This window comes from Morone saxatilis, unplaced genomic scaffold (assembly GCF_004916995.1).
Source record: "Morone saxatilis isolate NCDOM2014 unplaced genomic scaffold, NCSU_SB_2.0 Contig21, whole genome shotgun sequence".
In the NCBI taxonomy this organism is placed as follows: Eukaryota; Metazoa; Chordata; class Actinopteri; family Moronidae; genus Morone; species Morone saxatilis.
The window spans coordinates 14678856-14700919 of NW_023339774.1; the positions used below are offsets into that span (position 1 = coordinate 14678856).

Sequence of the window (22064 nt, forward strand, 5' to 3'; positions counted from 1 at the left end):
GTCTTCATCAGTCTTCCTCAGTCTTCCTCAGTCTTCCTCAGTCTTCCTCAGTCATTGTGTTAGCAGTCTCATAATAATAATCGTGTTGTTAATTAATTCCTGGGGTTCAGTTTAAGGTGGAATGAGTAACTGTAACGTTGCTTTATGTCCCGGTTGAGGACTCGAATGGTCTGAAGTCTGGTCCTGAAGGTTCTGATCCGGTTTTTGTTAGTTCCAGATTGAGGTAGACCTCTAACTGGAGGCAGGGTTCAGGTCTCGGTCCGGTCAGGGTCTGACTGTTTGGACTTATGCCGTCTGTCCTCCATCCGTCTCTCCGTCTGTCTGTCTGTCTGTCTGTCTTGTTGTCTCACTGTCTGGTTGAAGTGTGAAGCAGCATCATCATCATCATCACCAAAGTGAACTGCAGATAACCCCATGACGTGGCAGACACAGTATGGAAAGCCTATATAAAATTCACAGAGCCCGCATGGTGCATCTGGTGGTGGTCTGAGCCGCTGATAAGGCTTTGCGGGGCTATCTGACTTCAGTCTAGATGAAGGATGAGCTTCTCAGACGTTGTCCATCCTGCTGATGCTCCCTCGTCTCATCGTAAACTCTTGTGCACCCTCTGGTGCTTGCTAGTCTCCCAAACTTCTTTGTGTAGCCTGCTTTGCAGATTGTCTTCCTTGTCTGTGTGGTTGCTCATTATTCAGAGACAGACGGATCTCAGGTCATCTGCAGCTGCAGCAAAGAAGAAGCAGGAAAGATGGCGATCATCCATTAGACCGACCGGGCGCACGCATGAAATACGAGGACAACTTTTGGGAGGATCGCTTGAGGAGAAGATTGTACCAGTGAGTTTTTTTCTCCCCTCTCTTGCACTATATTTTCCAGTTTCGCCAAGATTTCGGCTGGGCTTTCAAGGTCTGCGAGAACGTCGGTATGGTAGATCATGGGATATAATTTGAAGAGCGCCTCGTGAATGACCTGGAAAGAGCTGACCTCCCCTCCTCCGTTTCTCCCTTTTTCATAGTCCAAGGTCCAGCCGACTTGGGAGAGGAAGCCGGGGCGAGATTTTTTTAGTCGGGTGGGCGCTCCGGCGGGCACCCATGCAGCCCCAAAGTCAAGTGGGTCTTCTCGCTTCCCAGTTAATATCCTAACCAACCTACCCCTCGCTTCCTTCCTCGCTATGTCGCCTTGTCTGTTTGTTGTCAAAGTGACACAAGGAAATGGACGCGGCGGTGTATAAAAAGAAGGGGGTCGCCTGCGTGTGTTTGAGCAGCACCAGGAGCGGAGTGTTTTGTTATTCTGACATGTCTGGTCAGGGGAATTACTGCTGGCCCCGGCTGTGTGCGTCCCCCCTCTCTCCGGCCGTGCGTGTTGTTGCGCGTTAGCTTCATGGAGAAGCCATTGCATTGCTCTCCTCTCCCAGCCAACCAGCCTCCATTAGCGACACAGAGGAGCTGGCATAGCCGCTGGGGTCCAGTCACACATACACACTATGAAAAGCCATGTCCAGTGTGAGGAAGCTATATGTGCTAACCACCACAACCACCACCACCTCCTCCTCCTCTTCCTCTTCTTCTTCCTCTCTCCCCTCTTCTCTTTTTTTATTTTTAAAAAGAAACCTTATCTGGTGGCGATTTTGAGTCGGTTCTCCACAGGGTTTGGAGCTAGATATCTCTTGATGGTGGTGACATGAATGTAAGCGCAGTGTGGACCTTGATCTGTTTTTTTTATCCTAATGTTTTTGCTCTTATTGCTCACATTGTTACGGTTGTCCCCCTGCACTGTTTCGGATGCCTTATTTTGCTGTCACTGGTCTCAAGTCAGGTATGTCATGACTAGTAGAGGGCTTCACCATAAAATGGAGGAAAGCAGATGAGTCTCCAAGGAGAGCCCTGGAGTCAGACAGGCAGGATCCCTCACGCCAGAACAAAGGTTGTGTTCAAGAAATAATCGGCCACAATTTCTTCTTCTTCTCCTTCTTCTGCTTCTGCGTCTTCCTCTGCTTCCTCTTCTTCTGCTAGCCTTTTCTGCGTTTTCAGCTCGGAAGTTTTTTAGTCTGCCAGAGGAAGCAGAAGAACTCTGCAAAGTGAGGTTGGATCCTTTTTAGTGCTGCTTTCAAGGTTAACTTCAGTGTTTTGACTCCATAAACTTGCTGCTTTTAATGTAGCCAATCTGGTTATTATGTGGTGAATTGGATTATTTTTTTTGGGGGGGGGGGGTTAAGATTTGCAGGTGGCACTTTTGTCACCGTGCTTTTTGTGGTGGCTGAGGGACACATGCTATGAGATAGGTATGCAATGCTGAATAATGCAGTGTTTTTGGCCATGCAGGTAGTTAATGTTCAACTAAGTGGTCTCAACACGTGCACACTCTTTCTCTCTCTTGTGTGTGTGTGTGTGTGTGTGTGTGAGAGAGAGAGAGAGAGGGTGAAGTAATGGCTGTTGCAGATAGTTTCTTTAAGGAAGTTCTCAAGATGATTATCTGCTTTTGTCCTTTTGACCTATATCTTTTACCCACACACTCTGTTATGGCTTTAAATTCTAAATGAATTATTTCTGGAGGGACTAGTTCCCCCCATCTGTTTATTTGGTGGCACATGTGCCTGTTATTGCCGGATTGTCCTGTCTAAAAGTTATCTAATGGATTAAGGCGGTTGGTCATCTATTAACAAGCTGTAGGTTGTAATGCACTGCACAGCCTGAGGTGACTTTTCACACATTATATCCTAAAGGTGTCTGTTGACCAGCCTGTCAGGAGAGAGAAGGAGGTGTGTTTGCAAGCTGTAGCGTGTGCCTGTGTGTGTGTGTGTGTGTGTGTGTGTGTGTGTGTGTGCTGTGCTACGCTCTGCAGTTTCCCCGGCCACTGTGTGAAATCTTGCTGACAAGGAGACTGTGAGCTTGACACACTGTGCTGCGACAATGCTGGGGCTGAGAAGAGCAATCAAAATGGTGGCGATGCTCCTTCTCCCTGGCGTGGCAGGGCAAACAGGTTCTCAAGGAAGGAGCTGATAGAGGACGGGCCGGGCAGGAATCTGCTGCGGTCGACACATTTGTCTCGCAGACGGGTGCGGTGGATGTATAGTCTGGTGGATGTTCTGCAAACGAGCCCAGTGATTTAACACTGGATGTGATTGTGATGTTTCTTTTGTGGAGAAAGCTCTTAGATTGTCTCGGGGATACTGACACTGCGTGCTGTCTCTTTGCATTTAAAGTTCTTGTAGTAACTTTCACAAGTCTTCAACACATCCGTGAGGCTTTTTCTCAATTGTGAAGCATATTCATGCTACGCTAGAAGCTAATCTGTGTGCTCAGGTTCTCAGTTCAGCTCACCGGCTAAGGTCATGTGGGTCAGGGCTGTTTGCTTTCGCTATGGCAGAGATGGCATTTCCAGTAGTTTGTGTTATAGTGAGGCAAGGCTGGATTACTAACAGGGTAAAGTGTGCAACTGCCAAGGGGGCCCAGACTCTCAGAGGCCCCCAAGGTCTCCGTGTGGCAATTACTTTGTTGTAATTTGATTAATTAGAAATTTCTCTGGTAATACACACCACTAAAGTAAATTAAAAACTGAAAAGCTCAAAGCCCTAAGCATTTTTACCTGATCTTGAGACCCTGTCTTATAAAGGGACTGTGTCTAAGTAGTGGAGCTGAAACGATTATACAATTAATAAGTTGTTTGATCGACAATCCGTTAATCGTTTAAGTCATTTTTTAAGTAAAAATGTCAAACATTTTTCCAGTTACAGTTTATTCAATAAGAGGATTTACCACTTCTCCTGTATAGCTAATATTAGAAACTAACATAATTGTAAACAGTTGCTTTTCTTTGTCATACTGTATTAGAACATTAGAAAACAAGGAATATGAATACATTGTAGTAATCAATACTGAAAATAATAATTTAATATATTGAGCTTTTAGTTAATGTCCTGCTAACATGGTCCATATCTTTAAACACCTTTAGAGTTTAATCAATTTATTACAAACTAACTGACATAATGTAAACCTCAGGCTGGGTTATATTCCAGCTTAGAAATACTGGTTTCTGTGACTTTAGGCGAAAGCACTGGGGGAGTGTGTGAGTGTAGGGGGGGGCTCAATAGGGACCCGCAGCTCTTTTTTGCCCCAGGGCCCCTTAATAGAGGTTTATCCAGCCCTTTCTGAAGTTGACGTAATATGCTAAAGAGACTCCATTTCTAATATATTTACATAGCATTGATTTATTAAATGATAACGAAGAATCCTGCAACATGGGGCTTGTAGCTTTTATTAGTAATTTCATGGTCCAAATGTGTGACTGACTCAATACGTTGTTTGGAGGATCTAAATCAAACTAGTTGAGTTTGACCTCCGTGTTAAATATTTAACACGCATTGTAGCTGTGGTTCAGCTTTAAGGTGACAGGGCAGAACTGAACTCTGGTAGATACTTTTAGAAAAAAATTACATAACTGGATTTTTGCAAGGTATTTCAGGATTATGCTTAAAAAGCTCGACAGAGAGGACAGAGGATTAAACAAGAGAGACTTCTGTGATGGTTTGAACGCTGGAAGGAAGTGGTTGTGAAGCTCATCACTCACTCTGATACTCCTTCTGTGTCTCTTGCACGCACACACACACACACACACACACACAAAGACACACGCACACCCACACACACAACTGCCCTCCCTCCCTCTCTCTCATTCACTCACTCACATTGGGTGATGCACTCCTCCATTCTTCTCTACCTGGGGCAGTGAAGAAGGCTAGGGAGACGCACAAAAGCAAATTGAAATGCTCCAGTGAGTGCTTTCTTGACATGATGCATGGCTCATGAGATGCAGCTTGGCCCTGCTGCTACACTTGTAAGTGTGCTGAAACACACAGGCCCCCAGTTCCAAAAACACTATAGTCATTACAGTGCAGCAAAAACCTCACTACTCTCTATTGCATTGTACCAACCTTCCTCACTCCATAAGCATGTTTTCTTTCTTGATTCAGATATTTCATGTGAAAGCAGGGCTTTGTTGCTGTAAAAACCTTGTGAATAATTGAATGCTGTGTAACAACATATGGGCCGATTTGAACAACTAAAAAGCAGCATCATGTCAGGGTTTAAATGGAACAAGGAAGTGGCTTGCTAGAGGTGTCATTCCAGTTTCTGTTGTCAGTTGCCACGTCACATTGCTGCAAAACTGGTTCCTCCTCTGTGCTTTCCATCAGAACATCAACAGTTCAAACGTTAGCTTTACTTCTGCTGTAAAAGAAAAAGAAGCTTGTAGCTCAGCTCATAGTTGTATCTCTGCTAGTCTTTTCAGCGTGCATATGGTTAGCATATAGGGGGTTACTTTCATACACAATGCAGACTTAAGGTTTAAAGTGTCCGTCCTGATGTGATAGTTTATCCAGTGAGATAAATTAAGCCATGTCCACGGCAGACTCAGGTTTCCAGCCTGAACTCAGGATTTATGCCCTTTCTCTATAAGACTCAGTGAACCAACTCTGTCAGCCTCGAGCTGCCTGTGGTGGAAAAAAATCCTGAATTCTTTGGAGACGCCCGTTCCTTGGGCAGTGTGGTGCCACTGGACAAGGCCCTCATTGAGCAGGAACAGGAGTGGTCTTGTAGAAGGGATCCACACTGGCTCGGTCTACGAAGCAACAGAGCTGTCCAAGGACGATTAAATATTTAAGAGCTTGGAAAGGAGGTCTCAGTGGTAAGTTAATATTGATGGGTCTCTCATCTTTCCATTCTCAAACTTGTTGCCTCAAGAGGTCGGTTTGGTGGACCTGGAGAGGAACCTCTCCTCGTCTCTTGTTAGATATACTTATCTTTAAAAAGGCTGTGCCAAAACAAACTGTGTGTCCTTCAACGTTTCTGCGAGTAAACCAGACTTGAGTTTGACTTTTTCAGCTCTTTTTTTATTACTTCCTGTGTCTTCTTTTGGTCACTCTGAAATACTCCATCCTGACTAGCTTGTAACCTCACCCACTCTCTGTAACTGTAGTAACTGCCATGTCAGGCTTATAAGGAAGTCAGCATTGCAGTGTTTTCTGGCAGTTGTCCACTGAGCACCACTTAAAAGAATCCCTTCAGTGCATCTCACAGCCTTTTCTCGTCATCTTTTTTTTGTTTTTTTGTTTGTGAATTGGTGAAATTAGATTGTGCACAAGGCATTTTAATGGATAAAAAGAAAACAGGAGTGAAATCAAGGTTTTAGACTGTTGATTGAGATGAGTGAATTCATTGGAAGTCACATCATACCAATAATATACTTTACTTCATTACTGGATTAGAGTTTGGCACATTGAGAGCTGACCTTAGTGTGTGTTTGTTCCCAGTTATCGATATATGTTGTCTGATTTAATACAGGATTTATTTGAGACAGCAGCAGATTGATTTACATCAGGAAATGGTTTCCTAGGAGAGATGGACTACAAGGCTGCATGGAATGTAAGGTTTCCTGGAGTAATTGTCTTTGTGGAAAAACACTTCCTGGTTTCTCTCCAAGATCTGTCCTTGGACATCCTTCACTTGCCCTTACTCTTCAGTGGTGTTTATTTAGCCCATAAAGGACATCTGAATGAAGCCTAATGTGAGCCTCATATGTCTGACTGTGAACACGTATGGTTCAGATTTGTGTATTGTGTGTGGGGCAGCAAATGCATTTGTTTTTCTGATGTAGCCTACTTGTGTACAGTACTTTATAGAATTCCTTTTCTGAGAATTTTTCTCTTTGAGCTCGAGGGAAGAAACCTCTTGAGAAAACCAAATATATCTACCTATTCCTTCCCATATAAAATTTTAAAAATAATCACGCCTAAGGCTATTAATTAAATTGTGCACTTAATCATTTTTGGATGGAATATTTAATCATGTTGCTGAGGGTTGCCCCAAGTTTTATCTTTTATGCTTTTCAGTCTAGAAAACATTTTTCCTTCTCATAGAAGCGCTGAAACTTGTTAAGAATTTTGTGGGTCACCTGTAGTTGATCACGTTATCTACAAGAGATTATTATCTTCTTTAAATTCTGTATGACAGGGTGAGTGAAAGCTCCACATTTAGAGGCACGATCCTCAGATCTCATCAGGACGGTGCCTTCAGCTTGTGAGGAACAGTGGAGCCGCACTCTAGGTGGCCATCTTTGCAGCGTACAAAAACCACACATCTCACTTCTGCTTTTGCTGACTGCCATGACAGTCTGCAGAGGAACAGACAGGAGGGGAAGCTGCTCGCTCAGGTCTGTGCTGTTAAAGTTAAACACTTCCATCTGTGTAACAAGATAGCAGAAGCGAGCAGAGGCAGCTCCACGCAGCTGAGCTGAGGACAGTCAAAGACCTTGAGGAGCACAAAATGGTGGATGGCCATGCCACTGATACTCCTGCATGATTGGCTGTGTCTCCTTGGCCACAGTGGGGCCGGCTGTGTGAAATGGAGTCCTCTGTGTGGAGCCCTGGCCCAGCCTCAGCTCTGATGCAGAAGATAATTCTGTCAGCCCCAAGAGAGAGAGACAGAGAGGGAGAGAGGGAGAGAGAGAGAGCAGCCAAGTGAGGTGACTATACTAAGGGGAGGTTGAGCAGTAGACTTCCAGAGAATTCAAACTGATGTATGTCTGCGGTTTTTACCGTGTAAACACGCAGACTCAACTGCTTGATTTTTTTGGGTTCAGACTTCTGTTATTAAGCGCATTTTTTGTATGTTGCTTTTTGCATTGAGCTGACACAGGGTGGCTCGAAAAAGAACGACTAGATGAAAAGATTCATTTTTGGTTTTGTTAACAGGAATGAAGAGAGTGACTATGTAAGGGTATTCATTATCTAACCTTTACACCCAGCAGGCTTTAGCTGAGGGATTTACCAGCCCCCTGTTTTGTTTGCTTTGTGAAAATTTGTGGCTTGAGGGTCACGTAACTATCTCTCACGATTAAAATGTAAATGCAGAAGATGAAATGCAGATGTAAAAGACTAAGTGCTAACATTTTGAATGGAGTAGTATTTTTTTAAGAGTGAGTTTTCACCATGACAACCTGAAGACAGTAGCCACATGGAAGATGGCCATTAATGCTTGTCTCCTCCTAATCTGCTTGGTCATTATCTCCTGTGCAAAAGAGGTCAAATGTTGTTACCGAGTGCTCTGTGTTGCCGCCGTTCTTCTTTTCAGAAGGAACAATCCGAGCCCTCTGCTTAACACAAAGGCTACCCTTGGAGCAAGGTTACTTGTACCATGATGGCCAGCTTCTTTCTTCTTCTTCTTTTTTTTTGGTGCAGCTTCAGAGAGAAACATGTAATTAGCAAGTTGGATGTCTTTTGATTAAGAAAAGAAATGTCTTGGGTTGCAAAGAAAGAATATAAATAGGGGAGTGAGTGCAGTGATATTAAGTATTAAAGGCTGTCTGACTGGGTAGGTGATGTCAGGTAACCATCTGTCAGAGAGAGACAGGCTGACACAAGCACTGTCTGACCTTGCAGTATGGACGACACACACATAAAATAGAAAATTATCTTCTCTTCCTGGGATTAGAGTAGCATTTGCAACTGGGAGCTATGCTAATGGCTTTCCTCCCTCTCTCTTTCAGCTCTTCTTTCTCTCCTTTTGATGCGAGGACATGCTTGAAGGCCTCAGTCAGCAGAATACTTTGAGGTCCAAAGATCAAAATCCTTCACTCCTTCGGACTCTGCTCATTGTCCTTTTTATTACCGAGGTGGCACATGTTCATACAATGTAATGCGTCAACTCTGATGTTGAATTAGATGATATCCCCAGCATGATATTGACCATTTTTAAGGTCAGTAATAGTGTGTAAATAATCATACAGTAAAATATAATTCAGTTCTGCATCTCCCTCTTAATTTCGTTCTTCTCCTTTACCGAGAATCCTTAAGGGTTGCTTGGGCCCGGCAGTGGTGAGGTGTTTCTTTTTAAATGCCCTCTGAATGTGACACCAGTGAAGGTCAGGCTGCAGACAGATCAGCAAAGCTTGCTGGATTGCAGTGTCTGAAAGGCTCTGCACCTGTATTTACCAGTCCTCTTAGACAATGTGGGATTACTGAGCTTGTTTCCTGAATGTTCACCAAAAATCCAGACTTCGTTTTGTCTCAGTCATTCAGTTAAAGTAACCAGTAAAAGGCAGTTAAACACAAAAGGCTACGGTTAGTAGTCCCTCTGTGCTAGAATGGATGAACATCAGTTGCACAGTATGCACATAGCTCATTAATTCAGGATCGTAATTGTGTTAAGATTCAGTTAGTTGCATTGGAAATCAAGAAGCTAATTTCTCATTTTAATCTTAAATTAAGTGAAGTCATTATAATTAGATCAAATAAAACTAGATTTTCATTAAATGTCAAAATCTAGAGACGAGCATGGACAGCGAGGAGCCAACACATCATGTTTGAGATGAAAGAAGGATTTAGATTAGGAAACAGACAGAAAATCAGATCTAAGACCTTTTAATTTTTTCCATGCCAAACTTGAAGACTTGGAGGAATTATGGCGCCATCAGGACCTTATCTAGATCAGGTCATCTTTGTGTGATGGATGGTCATGTAAAGAGGAAGCTCTAAAGGAAAAACTACCAAGAGGCCAACAGCAAGCTAAAAATAACTGAAGGACTGTATAGCAGAGGCATCCACAACATGCACTTAGCAAGAGTTTTATGTGTTCTGAACACTTCTGAGCTGAAGGGCAACAAGATGAAGACTACTCCTCACCAAAAAGCACATGTTAATTTTGCAAGCATGTGGTTTATTCCCATGACAGGAAGTGGAACTTGTGATCTGATAAAACCAAGGTAGAATGTTTTGATCTTAATTCCTAAATATAGAGCGATGGCACATTGAGTACAGGTCATTCATTACCTTAAGGACAATGTAATGCATGGCCCGTAATACTACACAGCTGTCGTGTAGGCCAGAGGGGGAATAGTTTAAGACACCAAGACAGAGAATATGTTTCCCCTCTGAAAAATGGGTTAAAAGTTGGAAAGGAGTTTCATCTTGTATTGTGGCTGAAAAGAAAAGTACCCAGAACCCACACAAGCATAAAAGCAATGTTCAAGCAATGTTCAAGCAATGTTCAAGCAATGTTCAATTAAAATTAAAAAAATAAGATAAAAATAAACTACTTTTAGCGAGTTAATACCTTAACCACTAACCACATCCTGTCCCCAAATTGAACCAGTGCAGTCAAACTGAGCAGACATAATAGGCAGACGTCCTTTTAGCTTCATTTGAAGGACCAACGTGTAACATTTAGGAGGATCTATTGGCATAAATGGAATGTAATATGCATAGCTATGTTTTCATTAGTGTATAATCACCGGTGACTAAGAATCATTATGTTTTTGTTACCCTAGAATGACCCTTTTATATCTACAGATGTCACAGATCACCTTCCATGGAGGCTGTCATGTTGAACTGCCATGTTTCTACAGTGGCTCAGATCAGACAAACCACACACTGGCCCTAGCCTTTCATGTGTTTTGCTTGGTTAACGGACACCGTAGTTTTTATTTTGTGCTTGGAAGGTGAGGGTGAAGTGAGGGATCTGGAATCTGCAAACATTTGCTAAACGAGGACACGGTGGCAACAAGTGGCAATTATGGGACGACGGTAAATGCTAAAATGTAGTTTAACAATGTAGCACAAGTAGAGAAGAGTCATAAGGCTGGAGAACTGACAGGAGTTTGCTAACTTCGGTAACATTAACCCTACCAGGTCAGGCTGTTGCAGCAAAGCCCATGAAGTACTGCATGTTTTAATTCATATTTATTTATTTTTTGTATAATGTGTTATTTCTCATTTCATAAATGACATAACATTGTTTAATGCAGAATATTTTGCTCTATATCAGATATTTCAGATGGACTTGTGGAGTGTTTCTTGTCAAGGCCGTGTTAGCTGGTTAATGGTTGACCTACTTTTTTGAATGCCATATGCTTCCTTAAAACAGATTTGTTGCCAGATTAACACCAGTGTTTTTATCAGGTGGCTGATAATATCTCATAGTAATGTTGATGGTTTGGGATGTTTTGGGTCATTCACAGTTGACACTTGATTCATAATGAACATGATATGGTCTCAGCATCTGGATCCATATGTGTGATTAATATTGCTGCTCAAGGTGCCATATTTATTCAGAATATTGACCTCTGAGAATACAAACTAAAACAGAATCTATAAAAATTCTCATAGTTAGAAAGTACCCTAAGGCTTAGATGTTAGTTTAAAATAATGAAAATCAAAATATTGTAAATTAAAGATGTAAGCCAGCAGTTTACAGGGAGCTGTGTGATGGCATTACTGTTGTATTTCCAGCTCTATTCTGCTTTTTTCTGCTGTATTTCATGCCATTCTCATCCCTTTCATCCCATTCCAGCAGATGTCTGATGAATGTTATGACAAAACGTTCATACCGAACATTATTGATTCCTCACATCTCCTCTGAAAAGGCCTGGTCCATTGATCGGCCAGGTGGGATCGATGTCTCATCTCTGTGTATTCAGACTTCCTCAAATGAGCAGCACCATGTGATCACATCATTTAAGGAAGCGCTCTGCTCTGATCACAGGCAGAGAGCAGCGGGGTCACTGTCCAGCCAACTGTTGTTCTTATCACCAGAGAGCTGAAACGCTGTTGTAATGAAACAGATATGTCAAGAGCACAGTAACAATCTAACTATCTGTTAGATTTAGGTGGCTAGATTGTGGTATTGTAAATTAAAGTCTATTAAAGTGAATTATTATGACATGTTTATATGCATGTACAATAATCAGGGCATTAGAGGCCAAAGTGACCATACTAGTCAAAGTCGTATAGGGTTCTAGCCATATTACTTTGGAGGCATATTATTATTTTGTGATTTTATTTTAGACTTAGATTTTTTTTTTACTTAAATATATAAAAAGTTGTGGAAATTAGATTTTAAAAAACCATGTTAAAAAAATTTACATTTATGTATGTATTTATTCATTTAGTATATATCTTACTTTCAATTGCTCTTGTGTAGCGCACAGGAAATTAATTGGCAGCTGTTTTGATCGTCAGTTTCTGATTCATCAAGCAACAAAACAAAGAGTCTGCAGCCATGCTAGAGGCTCTGTGAGGCTGTACTTAGAGATAGCAGTGCTGTGAGCTAAAGGCTAAAATCAGCACGCTAACAAACTCACAATGACAATGCTAACATGCTGAGTTAACCATGTTGTCCATCTCTGTTTACCATGTCAGCAGGCTAACATTTGCTAATTAGCCCTAAGCACAAAGTGCAGCTGAGACTGTCATACACTAAAAGTAAAGCTTGGCCTGAACTAGGTAAAAAGTCATTAGGATTCATCCTCTGAGCACCAATTTTCATGGCAATCCATCTAATAGTTGGTGAGATATTTCAGTTAAATGTGGATTTGTTGTTTTTCTCTGTTTTTTATTGTTAGGAACTCTAATCTTTGGGGTTTGGACTATTTGTCAAAACATGCATTTTGAAGAGATCACATTGGGTTCTTGGAAACTGAGATTGACATTCGATACTACTTTTTGACATTCTGTTGAAATAATTAACAGACTAAAAATGAAACTGTTAGTTGCAGCCCTACCCTCGTGCAAAGACAGAACCTCATTTGCATTTTTCTTTATCTTCACTCTCCATTGTCTGAGCTCTTTATTTTGCATGAGGACTGCGTTTACTGTAAACTTTGGTGTCTTCTCATGGCAGGAAACCCAACACTTTTGGGTGAAACGCCACAAGACTGTGGGAAAATAAGTTTAAACTGATCTGCTTTTCGTGAAAATCTGTAAAAGCCCAAAATGATGAGCATTAATGATACCCAGCTCCTACATACGGTATCTCCACTTTACATGCTTACTAACACAATATGAGACTCCCATGCAGTGTTGTGGTTGTATCTGTCAATATGTTTTTTTTTTGTCAGGGGATTATTGGAATATGAAGGTCACTCAGGTCAGACCAGCTTTTCTCTTTTGAACTAGTGTTGTTATCTGCTACAGTGCCGACAGATAAAAGCCTAACTGTGAGCCAACACGAGTGTAAGCTGCATGCAGGCCAAAGAATCACTACAAACCAGACGCTGTTATTTTGGCTTGCTTGCATTTGAGGGCACCATTTCTAATCTGAAAATAACTTCCGAAGTTTATATTAAGAAATTCTTGGGATATGCTTTTTATGGAATAATGCTCTGTGGTATATTCAGAACCCATTTCTTTAATCTGTATTTTGAGACCTTCAGGTATGGCAAAGCTATGAAGAGTCCAAGACAAGTTGACACTGGAATTCATACCTTTGTGTGAGGTGGTGATGGTACTGAGTAACTGTGTGCATGTGTGTATATGTTTGTTTTTTTCCTATGAATGCTGTGCACGCCTGGATAAGAGAATGTAGGCACATGCACATATGGTTGCATGTTAGCTGACAGTGTAACAGTCCAAACGTTAATTATGCTTCCTGGTTACCCTTTGGCTGTAGCAGCTCTGTGTCTGTTCACCATAAATAATACAGCAGGAATGTGCTGAGAATTATGATATAAATGTGTCTGGGCCCATAACACTGTTAACAATGTCATGTTACTTAATTTTTTAATTATATATTTTTCATTTAAACCTTCAATATCTGATTTTCTGGCTTGAATTTTTTTGTTATGAACACAACATCAACATATCATCACCTTTTCAGTTGATATGGCAAACTTGCTAGCAAGCTGTGGATTATCTACACATCCAGCAGTTATGGATCAATATTAGTATTTATTTGGAGTCGTGTTTCTGGCCAATATTCACTCTCTTTTCTCTCTGTTATTGGTGTCCACCAACTTCTGAAGAAAATATGTGTCCCTTTATCAGCTAAATGTTCCACTATGTTCACCAGCTGGTTGTTAACTGTGGCCATTTGGTGCTGAGCAGGTATTGTACAATGGGTTTTAGAGCTTTTTCACTGACAACAGCTGCCTGTTGAGTCCGAAAAAGATGAGTGAGTGTGAACTAAAACAGTAAAGATGCCAGACAGCTTAACAATGAGCTGAAACTCACTATAAAGCTCCATGAACCTGTGGAGTACATCACTACGGTCGACCACTTTTCACATTGTCATTTGATTATAGCCGCTTTAAAGGGAGATTACGTACAATTTGCCAAATAGCAGCCACCGTGGCCACAAGCGACGGGTTAATGTTAACCTAACATTAGCCACCTAGAGTTACTGATTTTACCAGACCAAATAATACTGCAATAATAACTTTCTTTGTTAAATATGATAGTGAGCGGTTTATCTTTGGATTTTGGATTAACGGTCAGATAAAACATAGCATTTGAACATGACAAAACAAATGACCAATTCAGATGGATATTGTAATTCGTATACACACCGATCAGCCATGACATTATGACCACATGACTAATATTGTGTAGGTCCCGCCTTTTGCCACCAAAACAGCCCTGACCCATTGAGGCATGGACTCCTCTGGACCTCTGAAGGTCTGCTGTGGTATCTGGCACCAACACGTTAGCAGGAGATCCTTTTTTCCTGTAAGTTGTGAGGTGGGGCCTCCATGGATCGGACTTGTTTGTCCAGTACATCCCACAGATGCTTGATTGGATTGAGATCTGGGGAATTTGGAGGCCAAGTCAACACCTTGAACTTGTTGTTGTGTTTAAACCATTCCTGAACCATGTTTGCTTTGTGGCACGGTGCATCATCGTGCTGAAAGAGGCCACCGCCATTAGGCAATACTGTTTCCATGAAAGAGTGTACATGGTCTGCAACAATGCTTGGGTAGGTGGTACTTTGACACATTATGATGGTATGGCTGATCTGAATGGGCATCAAGAACATTCAGGTTATATTTTCATTAGATTATTATATATGCAGGTGTCACAAAATTGTTTGTTACAAGTCAGACTTTTTTAGGGATTAAAAAAGGATGCTAAGGTTAAGTGAGGTCACTACAGCTCAAACAGCCATGGTGAGTTAAGATTTCCTACAGATGTGGAAGGAGTGACTCAGTTGTCCTGACCCTCTAGTCAGCGTCTGGGGTGGCTCTAAACTCAACCTGTTTTAGGAGTTATGCCGAATATAGTTAGCCCGACATATTGTCCTTTTTGAACAGATTTAGTGCTCCCTTCAGTAAGTCGTGGTATGAAGACTTAAAATGTATGCAGCTTGCACATTGTTTAGGAGTCTTACAGTCAAAATGGAAAACTTGTGGTGGAAAATGGTGCTGAAGTAGCTTTGAAAATACAGAAAAATGTATTCTGTAATAAGTGCTGCACATGAAAGAAACTGCATTTGAAATTGAAATACTTTTGTGTGAGTGTGCGTGTGTTTCCAGGCAGAGAACACACACAAATCAGCTGCCTGGTCTAGAGCTGCAACTACTATTTATCTTTGTCATTGATTAATCTGGCAATTATTCTCTTAATTGTTTATTTGTTAATGTATAGAATGTCAGAAAATAGGTACAAATGTCCATCACAGTTTGTGACGTCTTCAGATGGCTTGTTTTGCTCGACCAACTGTCCAGAACTATAAAATAACTACACAAGACAAAGAAAAGCAGGAATTCCTGATACTGAGATGTTGAAACAAGAGAATGTTTGGTATTCTTATGTGGAAAAATTACTGCAATGCTGCATGTAATAAGTATCCATTTATGTTCATTTGTGTGACCACTGACTACTGTTCGTCTACAAAAATACATTATAACTGTAATATTACAAGTCAAAGGCTTAGGTAACCCAGCACAGTTGTGAATAATCTCATCCACAGGCTCTAAACATCACTCTGCGTGTTACACCTAATGATGCAGTCACCAGGTGTAGCAAAGGAACAACTTTGACTTTGAAACTAAATCCTTACCTCAGACTTTCTGGTTTCAAAGTCCCTCAGTTGTACCTGTTAAAGAGAATGATTAAAGGTTAGGTGCCAAAATAAATATTTCTTGCTGCTGCTTGACTTGGCCCATACTTGCATCAGCAGATGTTGGATTTCAGGACGATGATTTGAGCCCTCAGATACAAAAAGCTACTGAAAGGCTGCACGGTCTATGATAAAAACATGTATTGTTGAAAATCAGCCCAGACGTCCTCAAAGTATTTTATGTAAATACATAAAAAAATCAAAACAAGGGTATATCTGGAACAATGTGATGATTTTATTGAATCATTAAATCTATAATTGTATTAAAAAAATTTGACTAAAATATCCTTCCATAAAGCACAGTTTGAAAATGACATGAAATGAAATAAAAGCTGACCTTTAACGACCTAATAAAAAATGCCATATGATCCTAAATGTTAATTTAATAATACAATAATAATGGAAAACATATTTTAAATTGGTGTAACGGTGCTAATTTTTCTGAATTACAATTGACTGGATATTACTTTGTGTATAGTTTCAGAGACATGTAGGCAGATTTGGCACGGAAAAGCAGGTTGTGCCGTTAAATGTTTACTAAACTTAAAACCAAAAGTGTGATAACAAGGGTGGGTGGGCAGGCTTGCACACGGCATTGGAAGACAATATACCAGCAGGTGATCCAATGAAAATAAATATGTATTGATTGATGCGACTTATGTTACACTGGTGGTAGTTCAAATACATTACAATTGTGTTGTGATGTGTTCATGTTCAAAAAATGTATCCCTTGTATATCAGCATAAACTAGAATTAAATCTAAAACAAAGGTGTTAAAAACATTGACAATTAATAAAAAAGTAAAAATTTAAAGCGAGAAAACTACCAAAAGGTGACATGTAAACACAATTGTACTGCTTGCTTAAGTGTAGAGCTGAAACGATTAGTCGAAAAATCGATTGATGTTGATAGACAGAAACTTTGTTGCTAAATAAGTTGCTTTTCAAGCACAAATGCCAAACTTTGATGGTCCAACCTTCTCAAAAGTGAGGAACATCTTTAAGGTTTGGAATGTTGGTCAGACAAAACAACCTACTTCAACATGCATGACATGCCTGCAGCTGCTTCACAGTAAAAGCCTATCATTGCTGCCAATATTGTACCTCCCTTAAATTTGACTCAGTTTTCATTTACATCAGTTCTTATACAAATGCAGCACCTGATGCTCTTTAAGATCTAGTCTCTACATGTCATCAAAATAATCATCATTCTTATTGACCAAATATGTTATAACCTTATTGCAGCATCCCACTACTGGTTGGCATATTTCATGGCCCGGCAAGTGCTTTAAAGTGGAATAATGTGCCAAAAAGACAGGTGCATATTATTACTGTGAAGAACATTTTGGGGTAGGAAATAGTGAGAAAAGGGAATTAACATTAATGAGATAGTCACAGAGTGTGAATATTAGTTATTTACACAGAGAGCCAGTGTGCCAGCATGCAAAGGCTGCTGGTTTGCTGTGTTGTGCATACTTCTTGTGTCTCGTGCCTGTGATAAATGTATGATAAAATAATCACAGCGAAGAATTCATATAAACAAATCTCCCTCACACCATGTTTGTAGGCATTGAAGCCTGGTTTTGCTGTTTTTGGATACCTTCGAATATTTACACTTGTAGGAAGGTCTAATACATGTTTTTGTTGAACAGAGATGATAGTTTCCCGTTGGTTTTGGGGGGTGGGGGGGTTTGTGGTTTGATGGGATTTATTATCTAATAATCAGAAATTGCATTTTCTGTTCTTAGTTTATGGAGCATTCTTAATGAACGTGATTGTCATGTGAGCTAAATATTTAGAATGAGGTTTGGCTGGAGTTTGAAAGCTCATGTGTTTAGTTTTGCCATACATTTGCTGCTTTATGTGTTCAAGTTGATTTTGGTCATGCAGCTTCACATTCATCCATGTAGAGCAGGGGGACATCTAAACACCTGTTTAAATACCAAACCAAACAGTAGCCATGGTACTAGTATCCTGTTTTGGCAATAGTTTATTGTATTGCACTATATTAAGCGGTGTTATTTGTGTATGAGTAACTGTTAAACACACTATCAGATCCAGTGTGTTGAGTTCTCCAGGGCTGATGACATCAGAGGATGGGAGTAGCCATCTTGATCTCCAGCTCTCTATCTCCTGTTTGTGCAAAAGGCCAAATTCTCACTGGTCCTGTGACGCAACGTTTTCTGCTCTTCTGCAGACACAATGAGATCTTTCTGTGCTGTCTTTCTGTTCTCTTCTGGTGGAGACTGTGGGCTAAACAGATCAGAATTTAAAGTGTTACACTATTACCTTTGCAGTTCTTTTTTTCTCTCTCTCTTTTTTTATAACTTTCTTGAAACTAAAAATGTATTGATTTTTCTCTGGCGTTGTCATCTCATCTCTGCAAAAAAATCAATTGCCATGACTGTGGTTACCTGCTGCTATTGCCACTGTATTTTTCCTTTAAAAAGCAGGCTGTCATTTCCAATCAATGGGTCATTAATTATTGAGGGTGTGCAGGTTGACAAGATGCACGTCCTGTCTTGTTTGCCAGATGAATTATCTGCAGCCAGGATGCTCGGCATATAATAATATAACAACACATCAGTGGATTTTTCTCTCCCTGACGGTATGAGATGGTAGCACTAACCAACAGTTAAGGACAAAACCTCTGTACTCCTAATCAGCTTAATGCTGGCTTATTCAAAGGCCCTCTTTCAGACAGAGCAGCTGCTGTCAGCCAGTTTGAGTAGAGGGTGTGACTGCTGGCAGAGCTCGCCGATGCAGAGACCGGTTGGTGATTAACAAATGTCAGTAGACTTTGGAATCTGGGGAGCCCAGTCTGATGGCTTTGTCCTCTGTTGCTTACCACTGAAGGTCTTCCAGGTGGCTCTGTCATGCTCTCTCGCTGCCTCCCTTCTCCTCCCACCCCTTCCCCTTCAGGCCCCGCTCTCCCCTTCTGCTTCTCTCTGCCCTCTTCTCGTCTTCTCCTCAGGGCTCAGGGTTTACAGAGCTCTGAGATAAAGAAGTTCAGACATGCCTCGCATTTTTAGACCCCCCTTGTGGAACGTAGTTGGCAGCCTCTCCAGAAAGTCTTGGTGCATGGCGCTCGTGCTGACCTATTCTGTCTTTCTTTGGCATTTCTCTGAAAATCTCTTGATGTGAGAGATAATGTCCCTGAGAAATGAAAGTGCAGAGGCAAAGTCAGCCTAGCAAGAGTGTGAGATGTTTTCTGCTGAGCTGTGTGGGCAGAGGGCTTGGGTACAGTGCTGTACATCTGGCAGATAGATTTCCGTCAGCAGCTCTCCAGTGTCAGACTGCCTGCCTTTGAGGAAGAGGATCAGATCTGTGGGTCCATGTTGTGTGCTGGCTGAACACCTAAGCACACATAGTCAGCTCCTAAAATGGCTGCCCTTGAAGCTCGGCTCAGAGGAGGATCTGAGCAGCTCAGTCGCTGCCTGTTAGAGCCCCAGCTGACTGGATGAAAGCAGTTACACAATCTCACCCATTAACTTGGTGTGGCGCAGGGACTGACTGGCTGAAAAGACACAGCCAACTCTAAGGCAGATGGTGGTTGTGTAGGAGGCTTTTTTTTTTTCCTCCCCGGGCATTCCTCTCCCCTTTTCTCCGAAAGGATTCTCTTGATATCCATGTCAAGGAACCTGGCATTAGGAGGCAACTTTGTTCAAAACAGCAGTGAACTGCCAAGAGAGCAGGGTGGGGCCCCGTGGTGAGGCTGTAACCTGACCCTGAACAACAATGGATCCCCTGGTTGCTCAGGGACATACTGGCAGCTTGGCTGGCTCACATGGAGCTCTCCACTTGCTGGCCAGTTGGGTGTGGGAAGCAGGGCGGGATTCCCAACTGTCTTTGGCTCAATCTCACTTGAAATTTCTTGGTTCCAGTGTCCAGATCAGTGGACTGAATTTAATTGTGCTACTAAAGCTATATTTTATTTTGTCTCTGTTAAAATCAAAGCTGACCTGGTAACATAATACACAGTTTCTAGTTCACCTCATATTTGGAGCTACTGTGCAAATATTGTGTGCTAAGACATTTTCTATAACTTAAATACAGAAGCATTTTTGTCAGAAGAAGTTAGTACAGTGTATTCAAGTAATAAGTAATAATTCTGTCACAAGATAGTCTGACTTCTGGTTGGCACAGTTGACCCTGCATATTATACGGCAATAATTGAAGACATCACAAGTACTGCACCAATTTAGCCTTACACAGATTCACGGTGGACTGTTAAAATACAAAATCAACCCACATTGTGCAGCTCCTTCTGGATCCACAAAAGGCTTTATACAACTTTTTTCACGTATGCAGTAGTGCTCCCCAAGGCCTGTAATCAGACTTAGCGCTAAATCAGCGCAATTCACCTTAAGTTTGAAGTGGCCATGTCAGCATACACATTACATTAACTTCAATAAAATCACTCTTTTATAGATAAACTGAAAAATCTATAGGACCAAAGGGAAACATAGACCAAGAGGCGTAATATGGTGAGCTTTGTTTACTACACCACAGCCTTTGCATTCCTTATTAATCTGCTTATTGGCCTGTTTTGATCATTTGGTCTAAATGATATGATAATATATGGTAATAATATAATATATAATAATAACATTTTTACATAATATAAAGCGCTGAATTAAAAAAAACATGTTCACATATATTAAATGTAACATCAGGCTGAATGACATAAATATATGTTCTCCATAAAGCTCTTTGCTCAAATCAAAAATATATAGCTGTGCTGTATTAATGCCACTCCTGCTCTAAAGCAGTGTTATAATGCTGCTCTTGTATGAATGTAACTTAATTAGGATGTTTTTCCTTATATCTTTAAGAGGCCTCAATTAAAGTAGTAAGTGTTGATTATGATAGTGTTAGGGAATTTAGTGGGTTTTGGGTATTACTACAGCCATCAACAAATCATCCTCACCCTCTAGCTTTTCAGCAAGAATATAAGGAGAACTGATGGTTATAAGATTGGATTTAGTTGGACTCTGGACACAAACCACGACGTATTGTGATTTAGACTTTTGGCATTAAGGACAATGGATTGACAAAAGGGTCACACTTGCTGTGTGAACTATTACCTCTTTGAATAATATTATATGGAACATTTCTGTGTCTGCTTTATAGGAAACACAAATAAATGCTAGTTATAAAAAAGTAGTACTTAGAAAAGTGGCAGCTTTCAAAAAAATGTGTATTTTAGTTTAGCCCATCAGTGTGTTACCATTTTTAATAGTAATAATATAGCATAGTAATAGTTGCCCTAAAATTATAACCTCTGTATTGTTGTACAGTAAAAGCAAACAGTGTCCAAAAAATGTATTATTAATGTGTCAGCACACAGAGTGGCACAAAGGAGAAACACATAAAAAAAGTTTTTGCATACTAAGGCTTTCGTTCCTAGTGATTTTAACAGTTACAAACATAACTGACATGCAGTGTACACAGCGTGTGTGTGTTCACTTTTCATGTGTAAACTTCATTGTTGTTTTAGTGTTTATTTTTATTTTTCTCTATGTGATATGCAGGGCAGGCTTTATATGAAGGAGTTACTGAGATGAATGTCTACCAGAAGAGCTTTAATCCATCTTGAAATTCTGTCAGAAGATGCAGCTGTGCGTTGGTTAAAATATGTTCAGAGCTGGAAGATTTCCATGGTTCATGAAACTGCTCTTAAGCTTACTTAGTGGTTTGGGGATGTAATCATCCTGAAATATGGAAACATCATGAACGACCAGCATTGTACCACAGGGTGCACCTTGTCCTATAAAATGGTCTTATACTATAAGGCTTTTGGTAATTATGCATCTATGGAGAGCAATCAGCAGACCTAATGAATCCAACAACATAGCCCTAACCTTACCCTTACAGATCCTTCATGTTAGCCCCATCTTTGTGCATGGGCCTTGGGTATTAGCAGTTTACATATGAATGAAATGCCAGCTTTGTAAACTCAAATGTACAGATGGGTTATAGAGGTTCTGAATCAGTTCCTGTTATGCATCCATTGCTTTACTTTCTTTAAGCAGTGTTTTTTTTGTTGATGCAGTTTGTACATATTTAATATGTGCAGTTTTTTTGCGCCCCATGTACCAAGGAGTCCTTAACCCATGGCCCTTTGCTGCATGTCCCATTTGCTGTCTCTGTCTATTGGAGGCATACATATATATATATATAT

At 40.8% G+C, this 22064-nt stretch overlaps 1 protein-coding gene across 4 annotated transcripts in view; it reads left to right on the forward strand.

Annotated features, from left to right (window-relative positions):
* Positions 1-345: 345 nt before the first annotated feature.
* znf462 (zinc finger protein 462) overlaps positions 346-22064 on the forward strand; it is a 50756-nt gene continuing 29037 nt past the window's right edge. Inside the window, exon 1 of one of the 4 annotated variants that reach the window (XM_035668385.1) lies at positions 346-833. The gene's annotated coding sequence lies outside the window, so the exon portion shown is untranslated. Of the gene's footprint in view, positions 834-1539; positions 1684-1834; positions 1921-5499; positions 5680-22064 lie in introns of those variants that run through there. The other 3 variants (XM_035668386.1, XM_035668388.1, XM_035668387.1) reach the window with 3 other exon arrangements.